The sequence below is a fragment of the Homalodisca vitripennis genome, unplaced genomic scaffold (assembly GCF_021130785.1).
Source record: "Homalodisca vitripennis isolate AUS2020 unplaced genomic scaffold, UT_GWSS_2.1 ScUCBcl_297;HRSCAF=1987, whole genome shotgun sequence".
Taxonomy (NCBI): domain Eukaryota; kingdom Metazoa; phylum Arthropoda; class Insecta; order Hemiptera; family Cicadellidae; genus Homalodisca; species Homalodisca vitripennis.
This window is the reverse complement of record NW_025776429.1, coordinates 1-18,482: the sequence shown is the minus strand read 5'-3', so window position 1 is coordinate 18,482 and position 18,482 is coordinate 1. Positions and strand designations below refer to the sequence as shown.

The 18,482-nt window shown below is 34.1% G+C and overlaps 1 pseudogene; it reads left to right on the top strand.

The window, feature by feature from the left end:
* The first annotated feature begins 455 nt into the window (after positions 1–455).
* On the top strand, positions 456–16,567 carry LOC124370563 (annotated as a pseudogene).
* The last annotated feature ends 1,915 nt before the right edge of the window (positions 16,568–18,482 follow it).

Sequence of the window (18,482 nt, the reverse complement as noted above, 5' to 3'; positions counted from 1 at the left end):
TTAACAGATAAATCAATACAAGTTCTATGAAACCAATTTGCACAAGTAGTACATTCTACACTGTATCCTCGGGTTCCTAGTTTCTTAACAATTGCATTGTTCACAACTGTATATGCTGCTCTTTCTGTATTTTACCATGTTTTAAAATAAAAAGTAAGAAAATATTTTTTTATTATTAATTAATTACCTTTATTAACTGGGAAGTTTATTTGTAAGTTATTTTATGGTTTCTAATAACTTCCTTTCCAAAATGTTATAAATAAATTAAATGTAACTACTTACATATGTCCTGTACTTTATTGAAGTAATTTTTGATAATTTAACAAATTTAAATCAATAAGCAAAAAGAAATACCAGGTGAATGATTTGAACCTCTGATCTATTATTGAACTTTAACTTTACACACTGAGTTATCATTACTTAATGATAAGAGAACAAGAGTCACTCAGTATCAACTCAAACCTGCTCACTCACAATCAGATAGGGTAATAACCTGTTGTGACATCATTTCTGCACAGTAAAAGTTAAAGTGAAAATAAAAAATATTTTATTGTTACAAATGCCAGTATAGTTTTCAGATTTTTTATACTTGTAAGTATTGATATAAACTTGTAATAAAATCACTGTATTTAACACAATTAAATAAAAATGATTCTATTTAGGTTAGTTAGTAAGTCACCAATATTTGTAAGATTAAAACATTTTTTAAATATCAACTTTATGGATTAAAATATTCACTCTTTAAAACTCTTTCACTTTTGATATGATATAAAACTATTGCTTAAACTTCAAATAGCACTGATATTAAAATGAGCTGTTAAACGACAGTGTGACACTTCCAAAACACATATTCTCAATTATTCTTTATTGAACATATTCTTAGAGAACAGTACAATCGTAAGATTTTATTTTGTTACAGCAGGTTAGAAAGTTCTGTTTAAAAAATTCATTTATTGCGTAAAATGGATGGTCTTGAAGCCAGAGTTTTAGTTTGTGTCCAAACTGCAGTCGGTCTCTCCTCTTCAGTTCTAGTGGGAGGGCGTTCCACAGCTTTGCTCCGACATACGTTGGCTTCTTCTCCGTGGACGCTAGGCAGTGAGCTGGAATATGGTAGTTTGCAGCATGCTGAGTGTTGTAGTCATGTTGCTGTGCTCCAGTCATCACTTCATTGGGTGATTTCAGGTGTACGTAGGTCACAGCTTCTAGGATATATAGGTTAACTTCAGTGAGAATCTTCAGTTCTTGAAAGGCTTGCCTGCATGATTCTCTTGTGCGTAGGCTTGCAAGGATCCGAATTCCAAGTAACCTCCCCAGACTGCTAGACCGTATCGAAGATGTGATTCGTAGAGAGCATAGTATGCAGTTTTAGCTGTTCCTAGGTCGCTGATATGTTTTCATCCTGCGGATCACGTACAGTCCAGCGTTAAGCCTTTTATAGAGGTTGTCAATGTGGTGTGTCCACGTCAGAGAGCCATCTATTGTTACTCCGAAATACTTTGTAGTGCTGATTTCCTCCAGTTCAGGCAGTCCTCCTACAGTATCTTTGTGTCTTCCAAAGAATAGCTGTTTTGTTTTTCTAACCTATGTAGTGTAATTCCAGATGATGGGGTACTCTCATTGTCTCATCAGGTACAAAATTGAGTGCATTGCAATTTGTTTGACACTATCCCAAAGCACAGTGGAGCAACCGAGTTTCTTTACACATACTTGGCTATGGTAAGAATAATTGATTCACTGTGAATGTGCTCTAATTCACCTCCCTATTAATGCAGCATCTGAATCTGACGTTGTCACAGACTTAGAGAATTATGGGGGGGGGGAGAGGATGAACTGGAGCAAACTTAACATTCACATCTAGTATTGGTATTGTTGACTACCATTGGAATTTTTAAAACCCAGTTTTGTCAGAGGCCAAACATGTTACCCAGTGAGCAATTTAATAAAATCCGATTTATGTCTGTCTGTATGCACTTTTATTCTATCAGAGAAATATATTTCTGTATTGTAAGTGATTGTATTTCCCTGTAATCTGTGGTCTGTTCTCTGTGACTTCTTATGTAATAGATAATTTTATAAACTGTATTATCGTAGACCATTGTTTAAATTTATGGGTTTATATTTTTATTTATATTCTAATGCATGTTTTTAGGCATATTCTATAAAACTATGACTGTCAGTACAATCTATGTAGGATGAAATAAAATATTCACGATTTTTAATTCACTAAAGTGTTAAAAGAGCTAACCTAGAGGTTGATACTCTATCTCTACTACCTTAAATGTACTAAAAGTGATAAAAATAAGTTCTTTGGTATTTTTGATAACTGTTTGTTGAAAAGTGACTCTGGTTACATTACCTTATGTGAAACTGTGTTGGCATAAAAAACGTAAAATTAAAACATTAGTATCCAGAGTACATTGTGGATGTTAATCATATGACTTTTTTCAGTGACTCAACTCGTGATAACATTAAATTTTTAATTGGTTACTTTTAACAAAGCTTGAACATTTTATTTTAAACTGCAAAGTAATTTTCATAATAAGCTAAATAAACTTTGTTTATTTATGAAATATCTCACAAGAGTGGATATTTTTTCCAGGAATCAAACAACATGAAGACAGTTTTCCTGTGGCTACTCCTCCTCAGTGTGGTTCGCTGCAGTTTCAGTGCCAGGATACTGGCCATGGCACCTTTCCCTGGCAAGAGTCACTACATCTTTTTATCTGGGATCTTTAAAGCCTTGCATCAAAGAGGACATCATATAGTCGAGTACAGTCCCTTCCCTCCCAGTAAACCGTTGGCTAACTACACCCACGTGGAAGTCCACACGGAATTCGAAAAGCAAACTCGTAAGTTTACCTAAGACAATCTTACAGTGTAAATTTATTGTATTATTTACTTAATTTTTGTACAGAATTACAAATAAAAAAGTAATTTTAAAAATATTAAAAGTTTTCTTAGACTTTACAAAGTATTACTGTGTGAGTGTTTATGTGTATGTTTGTTATGAGTGTTATTCAATTTTAAACAAGATTAGGTACATATGGGGCAAGTGAAAAATGGCTTTATATATGAAATAAAAATATTTCTCCTACAGGTTGCTTCGAAAATTAAGAAATTATTAGTATGTATTGCTATGACAGTTTAAAAGCATACAGGGTTTGAAAAGGCTTAATAATTTTTAAATGATTCATTAATTTATACAAACAACTGTACATTCATAGGAAACAACTGTTTAGTCTTATTATGACTCTTAAGTTAGTGAATAGAATAGAATAGAATAGAATAGAATCTTTATTCACCACAAGATATTCCATAGAATACATAGGCAAGTCATGTAACTATGAGATTAATATTTCTACACACAAGCCATTGTTTACATAAATATAACCTAAGCCAATGGACTATTTTAAGACTACAGTAGGCCCTATAATATAAATAACAGCAATATAGTATTACAATACTAGTAAATATTTTAATCAAAATAGCATTTTATAAATTACAACAGGCCTAACTTAAACATTATAATAAACAACACATTGGACATTACAATAAATAGATATTATTTTACTTAAACATATATTTGTTTAGCACAAAGTGACAAAAGATTCTTTGAAAGCGTCAGGTCAGGCTAAAATCCAATTCGGACCAACTCTCAGAAAGAAATTCTTCCACTTTATAAAACGGATTTTTTAATAAAAAATTTATGATACAGATTTTAAATTTATCATTTTCTAAATTCTTGACTGGGTCGGGTAACTTATTCATTAATCGGCTTGATATAACTATGGGATTTCTTTCACTTTTTAATAGCCTATTTTGTGGTAAATTAATTAAATTTGCAGATCTAGTATTGTGGGAATGAATGGAGCTTCTTGTATGTACCTTGTCTAAATTAGCTCTCAAGTACATGAGACACTGAAATATGTATAGGGAATGTAAAGTCAATATTCTTAATTCAATAAATAATTGTTTACAATGGGCTAATCTATGGGAACCAGTAATTACTCTTATAGCTTTTTTTTTGTGCAACAAATATATCTTCTGACTTGGGAGCACCACCCCATACTATTAAACCATAAGACATATGGGCATGAAATAAACCAAAATAGGCCTGCCTTAGGCCTTCCCCTTCCAACTCACCACTTAACCTTTTTAAAGCGTAAATGCTTTTACTAAGCCTACTTTTGAGGACAGATATGTGTTGGTGCCAATTAAGGGTTGGGTCTAAAGTTAATCCTAAGAACATTGGACTATCTAAGTTCATATTTTTTTCTTTTAAGAGAAAAAAGTACAGTTTTGGTTTTTTCCTTGTTTAACACTAGTTCGTTAGCAGCCAACCAATTCTCAATGAGGGTTTGATTATATTTAGCATTTTCTAATGCCAGACTTTCACTATCATGCCTATTTAAGACAGTAGTGTCATCTGCATAGAGAATAATCTCCGCAGGAATATTACTACTGAGGTCGTTAACCATAATAATAAATAATAAAGGACCCAAAACAGATCCCTGCGGAACACCGCACGTGACAGGCAAGAGACATGAGGATTCATTACTGTCTTGTACATATTGTACTCTGTTCTCAAGGTAGGATTGAAAGATTTGAAGAGCCACACCCTTTACCCTAAAATACTCAAGCTTAGAAACTATAAGATCGTGTGAAACACAATCAAAGGCCTTGCTGAGGTCACAGAACGTGACCGCAGCAAGGTCCTTACCCTCAAAACAATCATGTATACCCTCAACTAGCTTTATAAGGGCATGTGTGGTAGATAACCCATTTCTATAGCCAAACTGATTGTTACATATTAGCCTATTCAATTCAAAATAAAAACATTAATTGTTTGCCTATGATTAACTCTAAGACCTTAGAAAAGACAGGAACTACCGTTATAGGCCTATAATTATTCAAGTCATCTTTTTTACCTTTCTTAAATACAGGAATGACCTTGCTTATTTTTAAACAATCTGGGAAAATTCCTTGGGCCAAACATAAATTGATTAGCCTTGTCAAAGGATTCAAAATACAATCTATTATTTTTTTCAGTAAAACGTTACTCAAGCCATAATGGTCCTTACTATACTTACTAGACAAATGACTAACTGCATCCAAGACAATTTTTTCAGTTACATAGCTAAAACTTAACCCTACCATATGCTCAGGTACCTTGCAATTATTTACATACTGCATTGCTTTAAGCCCATTAGCTGCTACACTGTTTAATTTCGGCTTTACATTACTGGCAATGTTAATAAAAAACCTGTTATATTCATCTGATGAAAAAATATTTGGGTCTTTTGTTTTAGTTTCACCTTTCCTACTTTTATTTACAATCTGCCAAAGGGTTTTGCTCTGATTTCCTGACTCCTTTACTAGTTTAGAATTATATTGTTTTTTTGTGTGTTTAATTTGCTTGCGATAATCTTTTTTTTTCAGATTTGTACAATACATTATACATTTCAAACTCATGCCCTTTTGAAGATTTTAAATGTTCATAAAGTAAGTGAAGCCTATCCTTTTTAGCACACAGCTCATCAGTGTACCACTCTACATTAGCCTTAGAACCAATATTTACTGTATTTTTCCTTTTAATCTTAACCTGTTTATTAAAACTTAAATTAAAGTAATACCGAACTGTGAGCATAAAAGCATTGAACATTTCATTCACACTAGTTTTAGGAAATAAAATATCACTCCATTTTTCTTTGGCAAGGTAAAATCTGAATACATTGATGTTAGAGTCACTTAGAATAGGAACAGTCTTTAAGCTAGGACCCATATATGACAGTTCTTTTTTAGCAAGATAAGAGCTATTTTCCTTATAAGTATTGTTAACAATTAATAGCTGTCCCAAATGGTCACTCACATGACAGTTAATAACTGTAGCAGTACAATTTTGTAAGGTCAAAGAAGTAAAAAAATTATCTAAGCAGTTTTTACCTCGAGTAGGTTCGTGAATGGTCAGTAGTGTAAGAAAGTATATTTTATATTTAGATATGTGTTTATCCCATTGATGATTTTCCCAGTTATTCTGATAACACTGACTTATGTAGCTTAGTAAATAATATCTGGACTATATTTTATTTATGATCATGTTACTTTTAGCTATGAAAAATGTCATCCAATATCAAATTGTTGCAACTTGAAACATTCTGGTTGTGCATTATGTTATGACAAATAATGGAAACAGGAAATAATTGCAAAATTAAAGCCAAGAGATTTTCTTGATGACCTATTCACATAGCCTTTCTGCTCTTTATTATTCGAATAAAAAAATATTGAGAATACTGTCTTTATAGTTATTACTTGTGTAACAAAAAAAATCTTGATTATTTGAAATTATTCAAAAATTTTGGCATTTTTTGTTTGTTGTTTGTAGTCATTTCAGTATTATCATCTGTTATTTTGTTCTGTATTAATATTGATATTAATAACAATTTGGAGGATATCAAACGGTCAGCTCAGAACCCACTTTCAGATGTTACTGATTAGTTTGGTTCAAATGGTTAAGTATGTGTTTTGCAACATGTTTCAAGAACTAGCCGTAGTTTTCTTTTAAATATAGGGTGTTTCATAAAAAATTTTAAAGTGATCTGCCATATTGTAAAATGGTGGCAAAGTTTTGAAATTCTAAATTATTTTGCCTAAATATATTTTGAGATACCAATGGTGGCACAGCTAGATGGATAACGTGTATAGTATAGTCTAAGTGTGTGAGAGATATTGAATAAGTTTTAGAATAGACTAAAGGAGTGGGTATTGTTCTGTGAATAGAGGTTAGTTTAGGATTGATATTGTAATAGACAATAGACAAATTGCTTTATTGATCTATTCTTTGAGAATAGTAATAGAATCACATATTATTACATAAATATATTGTAAAATGAACTATTATACATTTGTATTTTTTATCTGGGTAAATCAAAGTCAAGGTGTATTTTGCAGTCTCCATTCTCCATTGCAGGTGTTAAGGAACTCATCAAGTAAATAAAAAAGGCTGGTTTACAAGGGGTCTTGCAGTCTTCTTTTCAGGACACTCCACATAAATCTTCCTTTTGTTTCTAGAAAAGTGTTCCATAGCTTCCAGCCAATGTAGAATAGTTTTTATTCAAAACTTACTGTGTGTTGTGAGGACAGAAAATAGTTTGTTACATGGCAGTTGTTGTACGAATGAAAGTCTTTCGCTGTTTGAAGATTCAGGTTGTGAATATGTCAAATAACTTCTGACAATAGACAATAGACAATAGACAAAATTCTTTATTAACACGCTCATTGAGAACAGTATTAACGTCATAGTAAACAATACAAGAGTTCTTTTTTACATAATATAAAGTTTTGTAATGATATAAAAGGTTAAATTGTAAAATTTAAATGTCAAATGCTCTTTGAAAGAATTCTTCTATGGAGTAGAAGGGGCGGTCAGCAAGCCATTTGTGTGGTGCTGGTTTGAGTTCATTCTCTCCTTTGTCTCTCAGCTCTGATGGCAGGTGGTTGTGAAGCTTCCTCCCAATGTATGTAGACTTCTTTTCGAACTGTGACAGTCGGTGGGCTGGAAGGTCATACAAAGTAGTGTCTCTGAGGTTGTACTGGTGAACTTCACCCCGCTTTGGTAGGCCCTCTCTTACTGCGTACATCACAGTTTCTTGAATGTATAGTGATACGATAGTGAGGATCTTATGGGTTCTAAAGGCTTCTCTACAGCTGTTTGGTGGTTGCAGTCCTGCAAGTGTTCTGACTGCGGTTTTTTGTTTTTTGAGAACCCTTTGAATCTGACCAGCTGATGTTCCTCCCTATGCTACTAAACCATATCTTATGTGAGCCTCAAACAAAGCGAAATAAGCAGCTCTTGTAGTTGTTTCATCAGTAGAAGCTTTGATGTTTTTAATTGGATAGAATGTACAGAGCAGTAACTGTCATTATGCTGAGGGTTTGGAAGGCTCGCCTACTGCTTTGTTGAGGTCAAGGTCAGCGAGGATTTTGAAATGAAATGAAATGAAATGAAAATGAAATGAAATGAAAATTTGTTTATTTAAACAGGCAAAGTTAGGGCCTCATGGCCCTTTCTTACACTTAACCTGTCTGATAAATAAGCAGAACAATAAACAACATGACAAATATTAACCAAATTAATATTGACACTAATATACCTTACTAAATACATTAAATCAAACATTAATCTAAACACTAAAAAAATTATAAATATGATACTTCTAAATAAAAATAAATAAAAATATAAGTATACAATCATGACACAAAATAATACTACAACTTCCATCTTTAATAATAACCAAAAACTATAATTAATACCTAATAACAATAATTTATAAATATATAATAAGAATATTTTTGAAATAAATAATATATATGCGGTTTGCCTTACTCACACTCCTCACACACAATGCCAGCACCACACCCACAGACCCCTAGGACGGATCCGCCCCGACCAACCGTTCATGGTACAAACGTTTCAGTGCCGCCACAAACCGCCGATCCCCCTCAATGGAAGTGACTTCTTGGGGGAGGGAGTTCCACAGACGACAACCCATCACTTGAAAAGATCTATCAAATACTACAGTCCTGTGTTGGGGCATTCTTAAGGTACGAGAACCAGAGCGAGTGCTTCTTACACTATCATGAGATATAAATTGGAAATAGTTTGAAAAATATTTTGGAAATCCAGATTGTAAAATTGAATGAACTAAATTTAGTATTTTGATTGATCGTTGTTCTTTTAATTTCAAAATATTTCCCTGAATATAGTACGGTGTAATGTGTTGGTCTCGTCCTCACATCATAAACGTAACGTAAACAGTAGTTTTCAGTCCTTTGCAGCTTCTCACTAAGTGCTACCGTCATGTCATTCATCACAGAGTTGCAGTAATTGAAGTGTGGAAGTACTAGTGATTTTGTCAACAGTAGTTTGATCCGTTCAGGTAGAAATCTTTGTAAGCGTTTCAGTGAGTGGACAGATGCGAAGACTTTTTTACATATATCCCTCACCGCTTCCGTCCAAGTCAAATTCGAGTTAAATGTCAAACCAAGATTTTTCACTGTTTCGTAGTATGGTAGAGTAGTTCCGTCAATAATTAAGGATTCAATAGTGTTCGGGTCCAGAAAGTTCCGTAAACGTGTGTGGCATATAAGTATTGGTTTGGTTTTTGCATGGTTTAGTGTAAGCCCATGGTTTCCACACCATAAAAACAATATTTTTAATGTCGTCATTCATCCTGTTGATGCAGTCGTTAATGGAGTTAACGTCGAAGTGCAAGTAGATTTGTAGGTCATCAGCGTACATGTGATACCTGCAGTATTTGAGAACTCTGTGAATGTCATTTACATACAGTACAAAGAGTAGGGGACCCAGGATAGAACCCTGAGGCACCCCACAAGTAACACACCCCCAGTCCGAAGTCACGTCAGCAACCTTGACACACTGCCTTCTTTCTGACAGGTATGATCTCAGCCAATTAAGAACATGATCAGAAAACCCTACTACCCTTAATTTAGCTAACAGTAACTTGTGGTTTACGCTGTCGAAAGCTTTAGAAAAATCAAAGAGAGTAAGAATTGTGCCCTGTCTATGGTCCATGGCAAGTCGTATGTCATCAGTTACCTTTAGCAGTGCAGTTTCAGTACTGTGGTTTGTGCGAAAACCAGATTGGTAGTCACTTAATATGTTATAGTTAGTCAGATATTCAGTAATTTGACAGTGCACTATTCTCTCAAGGCCTTTAGATAGTGCAGGTAGAATACTTATCGGCCTGTAATCCGAGCATGACACTGGAGCTGAGATCTTGTTGAGGGGGAGGACAAGGGCAGACTTCCATTGAAAAGGGAAAACACAGCTTCTTAATGACGTGTTGAAGATTAAAGTAATAATAGGGAGGACAGCAAAGAGGATATTTTTAATGAGGCGTATTGGAATACCGTCACACCCAACAGCATTGCTGCGGATACGGCGTATAGCCCTCAACACGTCACCCTGTATCACTGGCTTAAAAGTAAACTCAGGATAATTTCGCCTGTGATCAGGTAAGTTATGAAGATAGGTTAAGTAGTCATTCACTTGACCTTGGTTGATAGTTGGACTACAAGAAGTGAAAAAGGTATTTAATTCATTCAATGGGATATGGACCTGATGTGATTCACGTTGCTTTCCCACCCCAAGGCTTTTAACTTTTCGCCATAAGTCGCTTGACGACTGTTTTCTGTTCTCAAAAAGACTTCGCGTGTATCTCAGTCTGGAATTGCGTAGAAGCTGCTTAACCCTATTCCTAAGTTCACGGTACTGGTCCATAAGTATAAGATCTTGGGAGCGCCTCGCTCTCCTGTACAGACTGTCGCGACGTGCCATCAGACTGAGAATTTCGTTTGTCATCCAGGGCACTGGACGCCTTTTACTAATACGCTTTGTCACTATAGGTGCATGTTTGTCATAAACACCCATGATGGTTTTATTAAAATCATCCACCATATCATCTACAGATTCAAGGTTTTGCCATGAAATCATCAAAATATCAGACATAAACGCAGCCTCATCCATATTTTTAAAGTCTCTGTATTTTATGAATCTAACTTGAGCCTTAGGTATATTTACAAAATAAACACAATAGATTAGGTCATGCTTTGATATGGCAGGGACTGGAAGTTGCCCATGAAGGACGATATGCTGTGGTTCTGAAACAACCATAAGGTCAAGAAGAGTGTCAGATCCGGCAGTGTGGTGTGTCGGTTCCAGTGGCAGTATTGTCAGATTACAAGAATCGAGAATAGAAGTCAGTTGTCTATAGTCATAGTCGTGATTGTTTTTCAGTAAATCAGTATTGAAGTCGCCCATGATCAATATTCGACTATATCCATGCATAAGTTGCAAGAGAGCATTTTCAAAGTCTGCCAGATGACCAGTCCTAGGCGGGCGATAACACACTCCCAGTAATAGTACATCCGAACCAGACAAGCCAATTTCAATGAAAATGAATTCGGGCCTGGCCGAGTACTCAGATGGAGATAACGCAAGCTGTTTACATCTCAAGCCCTCCCGGACATAAACCGCAACACCTCCACCTGTCTTTCCCAGTCTGTCGTTCCGCTGCAGAGTATATCCGGGAAGGGCCACCTCACTTATACGAATACTCGGCTTGAGCCACGTTTCCGAAATGCCAATCAGATCAAAATTTTGAGGCCGAAATATTTCTCTGATCTCATCAATATGCCCCCTCAGCGACTGAGCATTAATATGTGCGGCTTTCAAGTGTCTAGGGTAAGGCGCTAAGGAGCTAGATAAGATATCAGCTGTGGAGGGATGAGGCGGGGAGGGGAGGGGGACCGGTCGGTCGGTGCGGCGGACAGCTGTGCGGACCCGCTATCCTGGGTCCACAGTCCACGGTGGCGCGACACGCCCGCCCCGGCCCGCGGCCGCGGCACTGACATACCCACACACACTCACACACACACTCATCCACTCAATAATGCTCTTAACTATTTTTACCTGAGCCAAAACACAGTTACATGCTGTACGGCTCCTTGTGCGAAAATAAAATAAAATAAAATAGGGGTGCAATAATAAAATAATTATAACAATGGAATACAATAATAAAATGCTGTATAAAACTAAAGGTTTATAAATTTATATAATTAATTACGGTAGTCGAAATAATAAGATACTAACAAAATAAAGAAGATCTTGTGCTAACACAAATGAAAAAGAAAAACAAAAGTTATTTTCCCATGTAGATCGCAGTGTTGATAATGTTTTCTATTTAAAATCATTAATGGTTTATTACATGTTTTTTTATGCTATTCAAAACCGAGTGCAGTGTAAAACACAATATAAAGTAATAACACGTACATTACCATATACATATACAAACATATATACATAATAAAAAAGGAAAAAAAATCAAGCCTTACTTTTACTTTACCTATAGAAAACAAAAATCATAATAAATTATAAATAGTTTTAAATTAAAAAAAAAAAAATGAAATACTTCTAATTTAAGCTACTTTAAATCAATAGGTTACTTTACGTCCGCCAACCTTGTAGCCTTGCCTTTGTGTCCACGGCTGTCCACCCACATAACTCGGCCGTCGCTGGTCCAGCAGCTGCGCAGCCCATTTTGATGCTTTCTTCTGCAGAACGAGCATCCTGTTCAGGTTTCCAGCAGAAAATCCACAACACTCAGCCAGCACATACCTTATATGGATTTCTAACAGTAAAATGTTTTAAATTTCTAATCCATTTTATGCACCAAACAGCACATATAACCTGCGCTTATATTTTTGCAAAGGATATCCACATGGTCTGTCCAGTTGAGATTCCCATTCAGGATAACTAAAAGGAATTTTTCATGCTTTTAAACTTCTACATCAGGCATTTTCGTTACGTTGCTTGTTGTTTTATTTTGATAAAAACTAATCTGTATTGTTTTTATGATTTAGGCAAGTAATTTTTTTCCAGTATGTCAGTGCTTTGTGAAGGGAGTTACAGGTGGTTACATACACTCCTTCTGCAGTGGTATCCCTGATCAGGAGTGTTTGTGTCATCAGAGTACATTACACAGGTGGTGTTGTGGTATTAGATGTATGCTGGGGAGTCATTGACAAAACAAAGATAACTGTGGGCTTAGCACTTATCCTTGTGGCAATATGCATGTGGTTGTTTTGGGTTTGACTGATAAGAGATTCTAAGGCCATGTATAAGTGCTCTGTAATTTAACTACCTGTGTTTTTTACTGACAGATAACTCACAAACCAGGTGTTTGCTATATCAATAATGCCTAGAGCTTTTACCTTTTCTATATGAAAACTTGAATAGTTATATAAAATCATTGTTGACAATGTACTACTTCATTGTACTACTGTTGTTTCAGAAAATTGGACTTTCGATCAATTTTCACAAATAGCAAAACTTTCCAACAGCATCTGGCCCAACCCTTTTGGATTCATAAATGTTTGGTGGATGACAAACCCAATGTGTAAAGAAATCTTTCAGCAAGAGAGCATAAAGAACCTGATAAACTCTAAGGAGCACTTTGATCTCGTGATAACAGAGTCCACTTTTGGACAAGAATCAATGTTAGTGTTTGGAAGTAGATTTGGAGCACCAACAATCACAGTTCAAGGATTCTCAAGTGTTCCGTCTTTGAATAGAGATGCTGGTAATGCATTGTCTATAGCTACAATTCCTGAGATGGCATCTTTTGTTGCAACAGAACAATATGACTTTTGTGCAAAGACTATTCAACTTTGTGTCAGTTATATGCTCTCTGCTACTCTACTACAACTATCAGTTGCCCGCCCAAGACAAAATCCTGCGAGAGTACTATATCCAAGATGCACCCAGCATTGGTGAACTGGTTGGGAATGTCTCTCTTTACCTCGTCAACAGCCATCCTGCTGTAGAGTATCCGAGGCCATACACTCCAAATATCATCCCCATCGCAGGCATCACTATTTCTCCTGACAGGACACCACTTCCCAAGGTAATTTCTCACCTTCATCCATCTGTACATTATAATGGATACATAAATTTCTCCACAATACATCTTATTATTATTTATTATTATTCAACATTGATATAATTGTATTGTATGTTTTGTTAAATCCTCTTTGATAAATTAAAACAAGAACAGCAAAATAACTAATAACTGGAAAAATCATGTTTGTAACTATAACCGTATCATTAATTGCTATAGCGAGATTGTTATAAAGATTTTTTATAGTTATGTTTAAAACTGATACACAACTATTCTTTATAATTTTGGAATAATAAATATACTCAGTAAAATTCTCTTCATTGTCGTTTAGTAGATGAAGGAATCTAAGAAATCATTAATATTTCTTTCTTTCTAAGTCTCTACACTAAACAATCACATACTAAAATGTGGATTAATGGAACACATTCAGATAATAACAAATAAGTGAATAGACCTGTTTTTAATTACAATTATATGAACTTAACTGTAAACTTTCTTTATAAGATGAGTTTGTTGGATTTAGGATCTCAAGAAATTTATGGATGATGCCAAGGAAGGAGTGGTGTACTTCAGCTTGGGGACGGTTGTGCCAGTTCATATCCTTCCAGAGGAGCTGCTTCAAGCATTTGTCAGTGCTTTCAAGAAACTGCCACAGAAAGTTATCTGGAAAATTGATCTTGAAAGTATTCCAAATCTTTCCAAAAATGTGATGCTCACAAAATGGGTACCTCAACCTGGAGTATTAGGTAAGCTTTACAAAAAATTTTTATTGAGAAAATAAGCCATTATGATCACCTTGTTAGAAAAACTAAATCATTGAATTTGTTTGTTGAGAATTGCACCAAACAAGAATTATCAACATTTATTTTGTTACACTTATTCTATAAATTTTCAGTCTATATTGCTTTTACTCATGATTGTAGAAATTGTGATATGAGACAGACGTACGCCACACCACATGTGACTTAACAGGAATCACTGAGGTTCCTTGCAAGACTATCACTCAGTAGGCTGAGATAATTTCTCTTTTGTCTTCTGAGATGTTTAAAATTTCTTTACTGTATGATTGTTTGTCTGTCTATCTGTCCGCAGAACATCTTGACAATGAAAGTTGTCTGTATTTTCTTAAATGGTTGTACACTCTAATTTCATTTGTTTTCTTTCTTGCGTAAAAGCTATAAATTATTGAAATCTCATAAAATACAACCCATGAAGTAAATTTATTATAAACTATTTTGTGTTCTGGTAAGAAAAAAACTTGAGAGTAGTGAGAAATATATTTTTCCGTAGAGTTTAATATCTCTAGACAAGATTATATTTATTTATTTTCAAGATTAAATAAATCTATATATTATGCTAAAAGCAGAGTATCACAATGCATGAATCACAAGCATAAAATCAAGAATAGACTGTTTACTGTTGACTGCGGAAGATGTATTGCGCAGTAGTTCAGTGTAAACAGTCAAGATCACTATGTATAGAGCTGCAGTACAGTGTTAATTTAGAGTACATTGCTATATTTATTAATTTGAAAATCAGACAAACAATCCAAGAATTAAATTTGATGAAGAATTGCAATCACCATTGTGATGAAATTTTATGGGGAAGTTTTCTTTTTCCCCCATCTCAAACTCCAGAGTCATAAACCAACATAATCCAAAAGATTATATTTATGTATGCATGTATGGGTTTATGCAATATAATGCAGGCTTGTAAACATGATAACTGCCATAATTTCTAAAATATTCAGACTAAACCTAGAATAAAGGCAGTACTTGCACGTACATGGTGGCCATTCACATTCATGCAAAAATTTTAACTGGGCTAATTCTCACAAGAGACCCACAAAAATTATTTTCTAAATAAACTGGGTAATTATAAACAACTTTTATTCTTATACTTTTTTCAATACACTTAAGGTTTTAAAATGGTGGTAATCAAAATTTTGGAAAAGAATAGGTTATGTTAAAGTTATTATGCACCATAGCGCAAAACAAAAAAAGTGTTTTTAGGATTCTCAGGTCAATAGTTGTCCTCTTTTTTTTACATCTCTTAAGATTTACAGTTAGTGAGCATTCAAAGTTTTATCTAGTATACAACACATTGCGAGAAAAACTGTGAACACATGACTACCGTTCTTAATAGATTCAGACTAAAAGTGGTACAGAGATAGTATTATTTACACATTGCTTGGTTGAGTTTATTAGCCAATCTTATCCAATGAAAAGTTTCAAGATGAGGATCATTGGCGTTTGGGCCTAATTTTTATCTTGGGTGTTTCATAACTTAAATAAAGATTGACACTCTTATTAAAACTGCCAAGCAATTTCGAGTAACATTGTTTTCTTACTTATTTTTCGATAACTCTTCAGGTTTGAATATGGTGAAATCTACCTTTCTTCTGACTGAGCCCGAAGAGATATTTTTATTTTCTTGAGACTTTTCACTTTCTAGGAAAGCATTATCCAACCTGCCTAGCTAATTATTGGATTGTTTGATTTTTCAAATTAATGAATAATTAAATCCAACAGGTAAGGAAGATCTACTATGTACTTTCTATATATTAAATGATAAAATTATAATGTTAAAATGGGTTTATCTTTTAATAATGTAGGTAGTTCTAAGTAAAATCATGTAAAAATGTAATATTTTGCTGACTAAAAATAAAGTTCTACACATGTTTGGAGACCTTTTCTACTACGAATATTTTATTATTTTATGAAATTTTACTTTAACAGTAACACAAATAATTTTAGAATCAGTTTGGATATACAACTGTAACATTTTCAGACAAAAACTGAGATATTGTGATCATTTCAAACTTGAGTGTTCAAGCTTAAATAACATTTTTAAATTTCAGCTCACCCCAACTGTGTCTTGTTTCATGACACATGGAGGAGCATTCAGCCAACAGGAAGCCATCCATGCAGGAGTACCAACTGTTGGTATTGCATTTTTCGGAGATCAGCCCTCCAATGTCAAGTTTGCAGAATACCGCGGTATTGGTATCAGACTAGCTTTTGACAGTATTTCAGAGGAAACTATCTCTACAGCAATTAACACTGTTTTGAAAAATCCCAAGTAAGTAAATAATAATTTATGCATCATAATCTTATTTCTTTTGTAGTATAAACAAAATTATTGGAATGAAAAAAACGGATTTAATTGATCTGTTGAATAGTTTTTAACTAAACGATGCAGAAAAGGAGTAATGTTAAAAATGGCATGAATAGAACTGTCTGTAAGTATCTTTGCATGGCAATGCCTAGAATCTAAATACAGTATAAGGTTAATTAATTTTGAATAAAAAAAATCTGTTGATTGTTAAATATATGTATCATCATTTACACGATTATTAGTTTTCATATAAATCAACTACATTTGCTATTGATTGAGTAACTGAAATACTACCACCAAATATGTACTAAACTGCTGAGCAATCTCCTTTATTTGATAGAAATGTTCAAAATGGGTCCAGTTCAAACTATAATGTATACTACTTTACAATATTTACAAACAATACTTTTATTAAGTTAGATTCTATACCAAAACTCATTTAAAAATGACAGTGAATGTTATACTTATAATTCAGAGATGAATAGTTCATCATGTTGTTGACTACAGTAGAATGGTCTGCTCTCTACTGAAAATAAATGTGCTCACATAATTTGAATCTGGTTTCAAAGCAAAGGCGTAAATAACATTATATAAATATGTATCATCAAAGATACAAGGCGTGTTCATAAATTAATAGGAATTTTAAAGTTTCGCTGGTTTCCAGAGTGTGATTGTCAAGATTTTTTTATTATGTTGGTACTCTTGCTCCTGAAGTATAATACATTTTTAAACTGTATTCATTATTACATTTTTTAATGGCAGCTGCTAAAGTTAGACATGATTTTGAACTGTTTAACCTATTTTAAAAGAAATGGATCAAATAATTCATATCAAATTTTGAATTAAAAAATGAAATAAAGTGTAACAAAGTATGGTAAATATTAAAAAAGGCCTATGATGAGTGTGCTATGAGTAAAACAAGTGTTTGCGAGTGGCTTAAATGTTTTAAATCATGGCCGAGAAGGCATTGAGATAACAAACACTCCGGATGCCCAGCACATCAACAACTAATGAAATTGTGAAAAAAGTGAAAGAAATGGCTAGGAACGTTCAGAGAAAGCGATTGACAATGTTGGCATATCAATTGACTCATGCCATGAAATTGTAAAATTTTTTAGGTATGAAATGTGTGTCAACGAAATTTGTTTTCAAAATTGTAGAATTTTGAGCAAAAACAGTGGTAAATGGAAGTTGCTCAGAAGGTACCAAATGAAGTCAATGATGATTCAAAATTACTGAAACATGTCATCATAACATATGACGAAATATGGGTTTATAGATATCACACCATAGCTAAGCCTTAATTATCCTAGTGGAGGCATTCTGGATCGCCAGGACCGAAAAATGCTTGTCAAGTGAATTCACACATGAAGGTTATGTTCAATTTGTTCTTCGATTTCAATGGCATCAAATATTCTTTCCTCAAAGTCAAACGGAATGAAAGAAGAATGACAGTTTCCGTTACTTTTAAAACATATCTCATATAAGACTGGACCTTAACCTGCCAGTTTTCAATTTAAAGATAAATATCTTTATTGCACAAACTTTTGACAGGTTTACAAATAGTGTAAAGCAAAATGATGCATTATCAAAAGTATAAAATTTAGTATGATACCTTTGAAGCGTATAAAATGATAGACCAACATTGATAGGTTATTTTGCCATTAGATTGGGCATTAGCATCAACCAGACCGGTTTTTTCGGACAGTTTAAACAGTTTTAAAAGCCCCTTAGGACGGCCTGGGTTGAACCTCTCCAAAACGTCTATTTGAAGAGACCATGTCAATGGACTATGCGGTTGGCGGGACATGACGGACTGGCTGAATATCTTTTCTGGGGCACGTTCAAGGCCGAGTACATCCTTGCCATTGACAGATTCACGTTCAA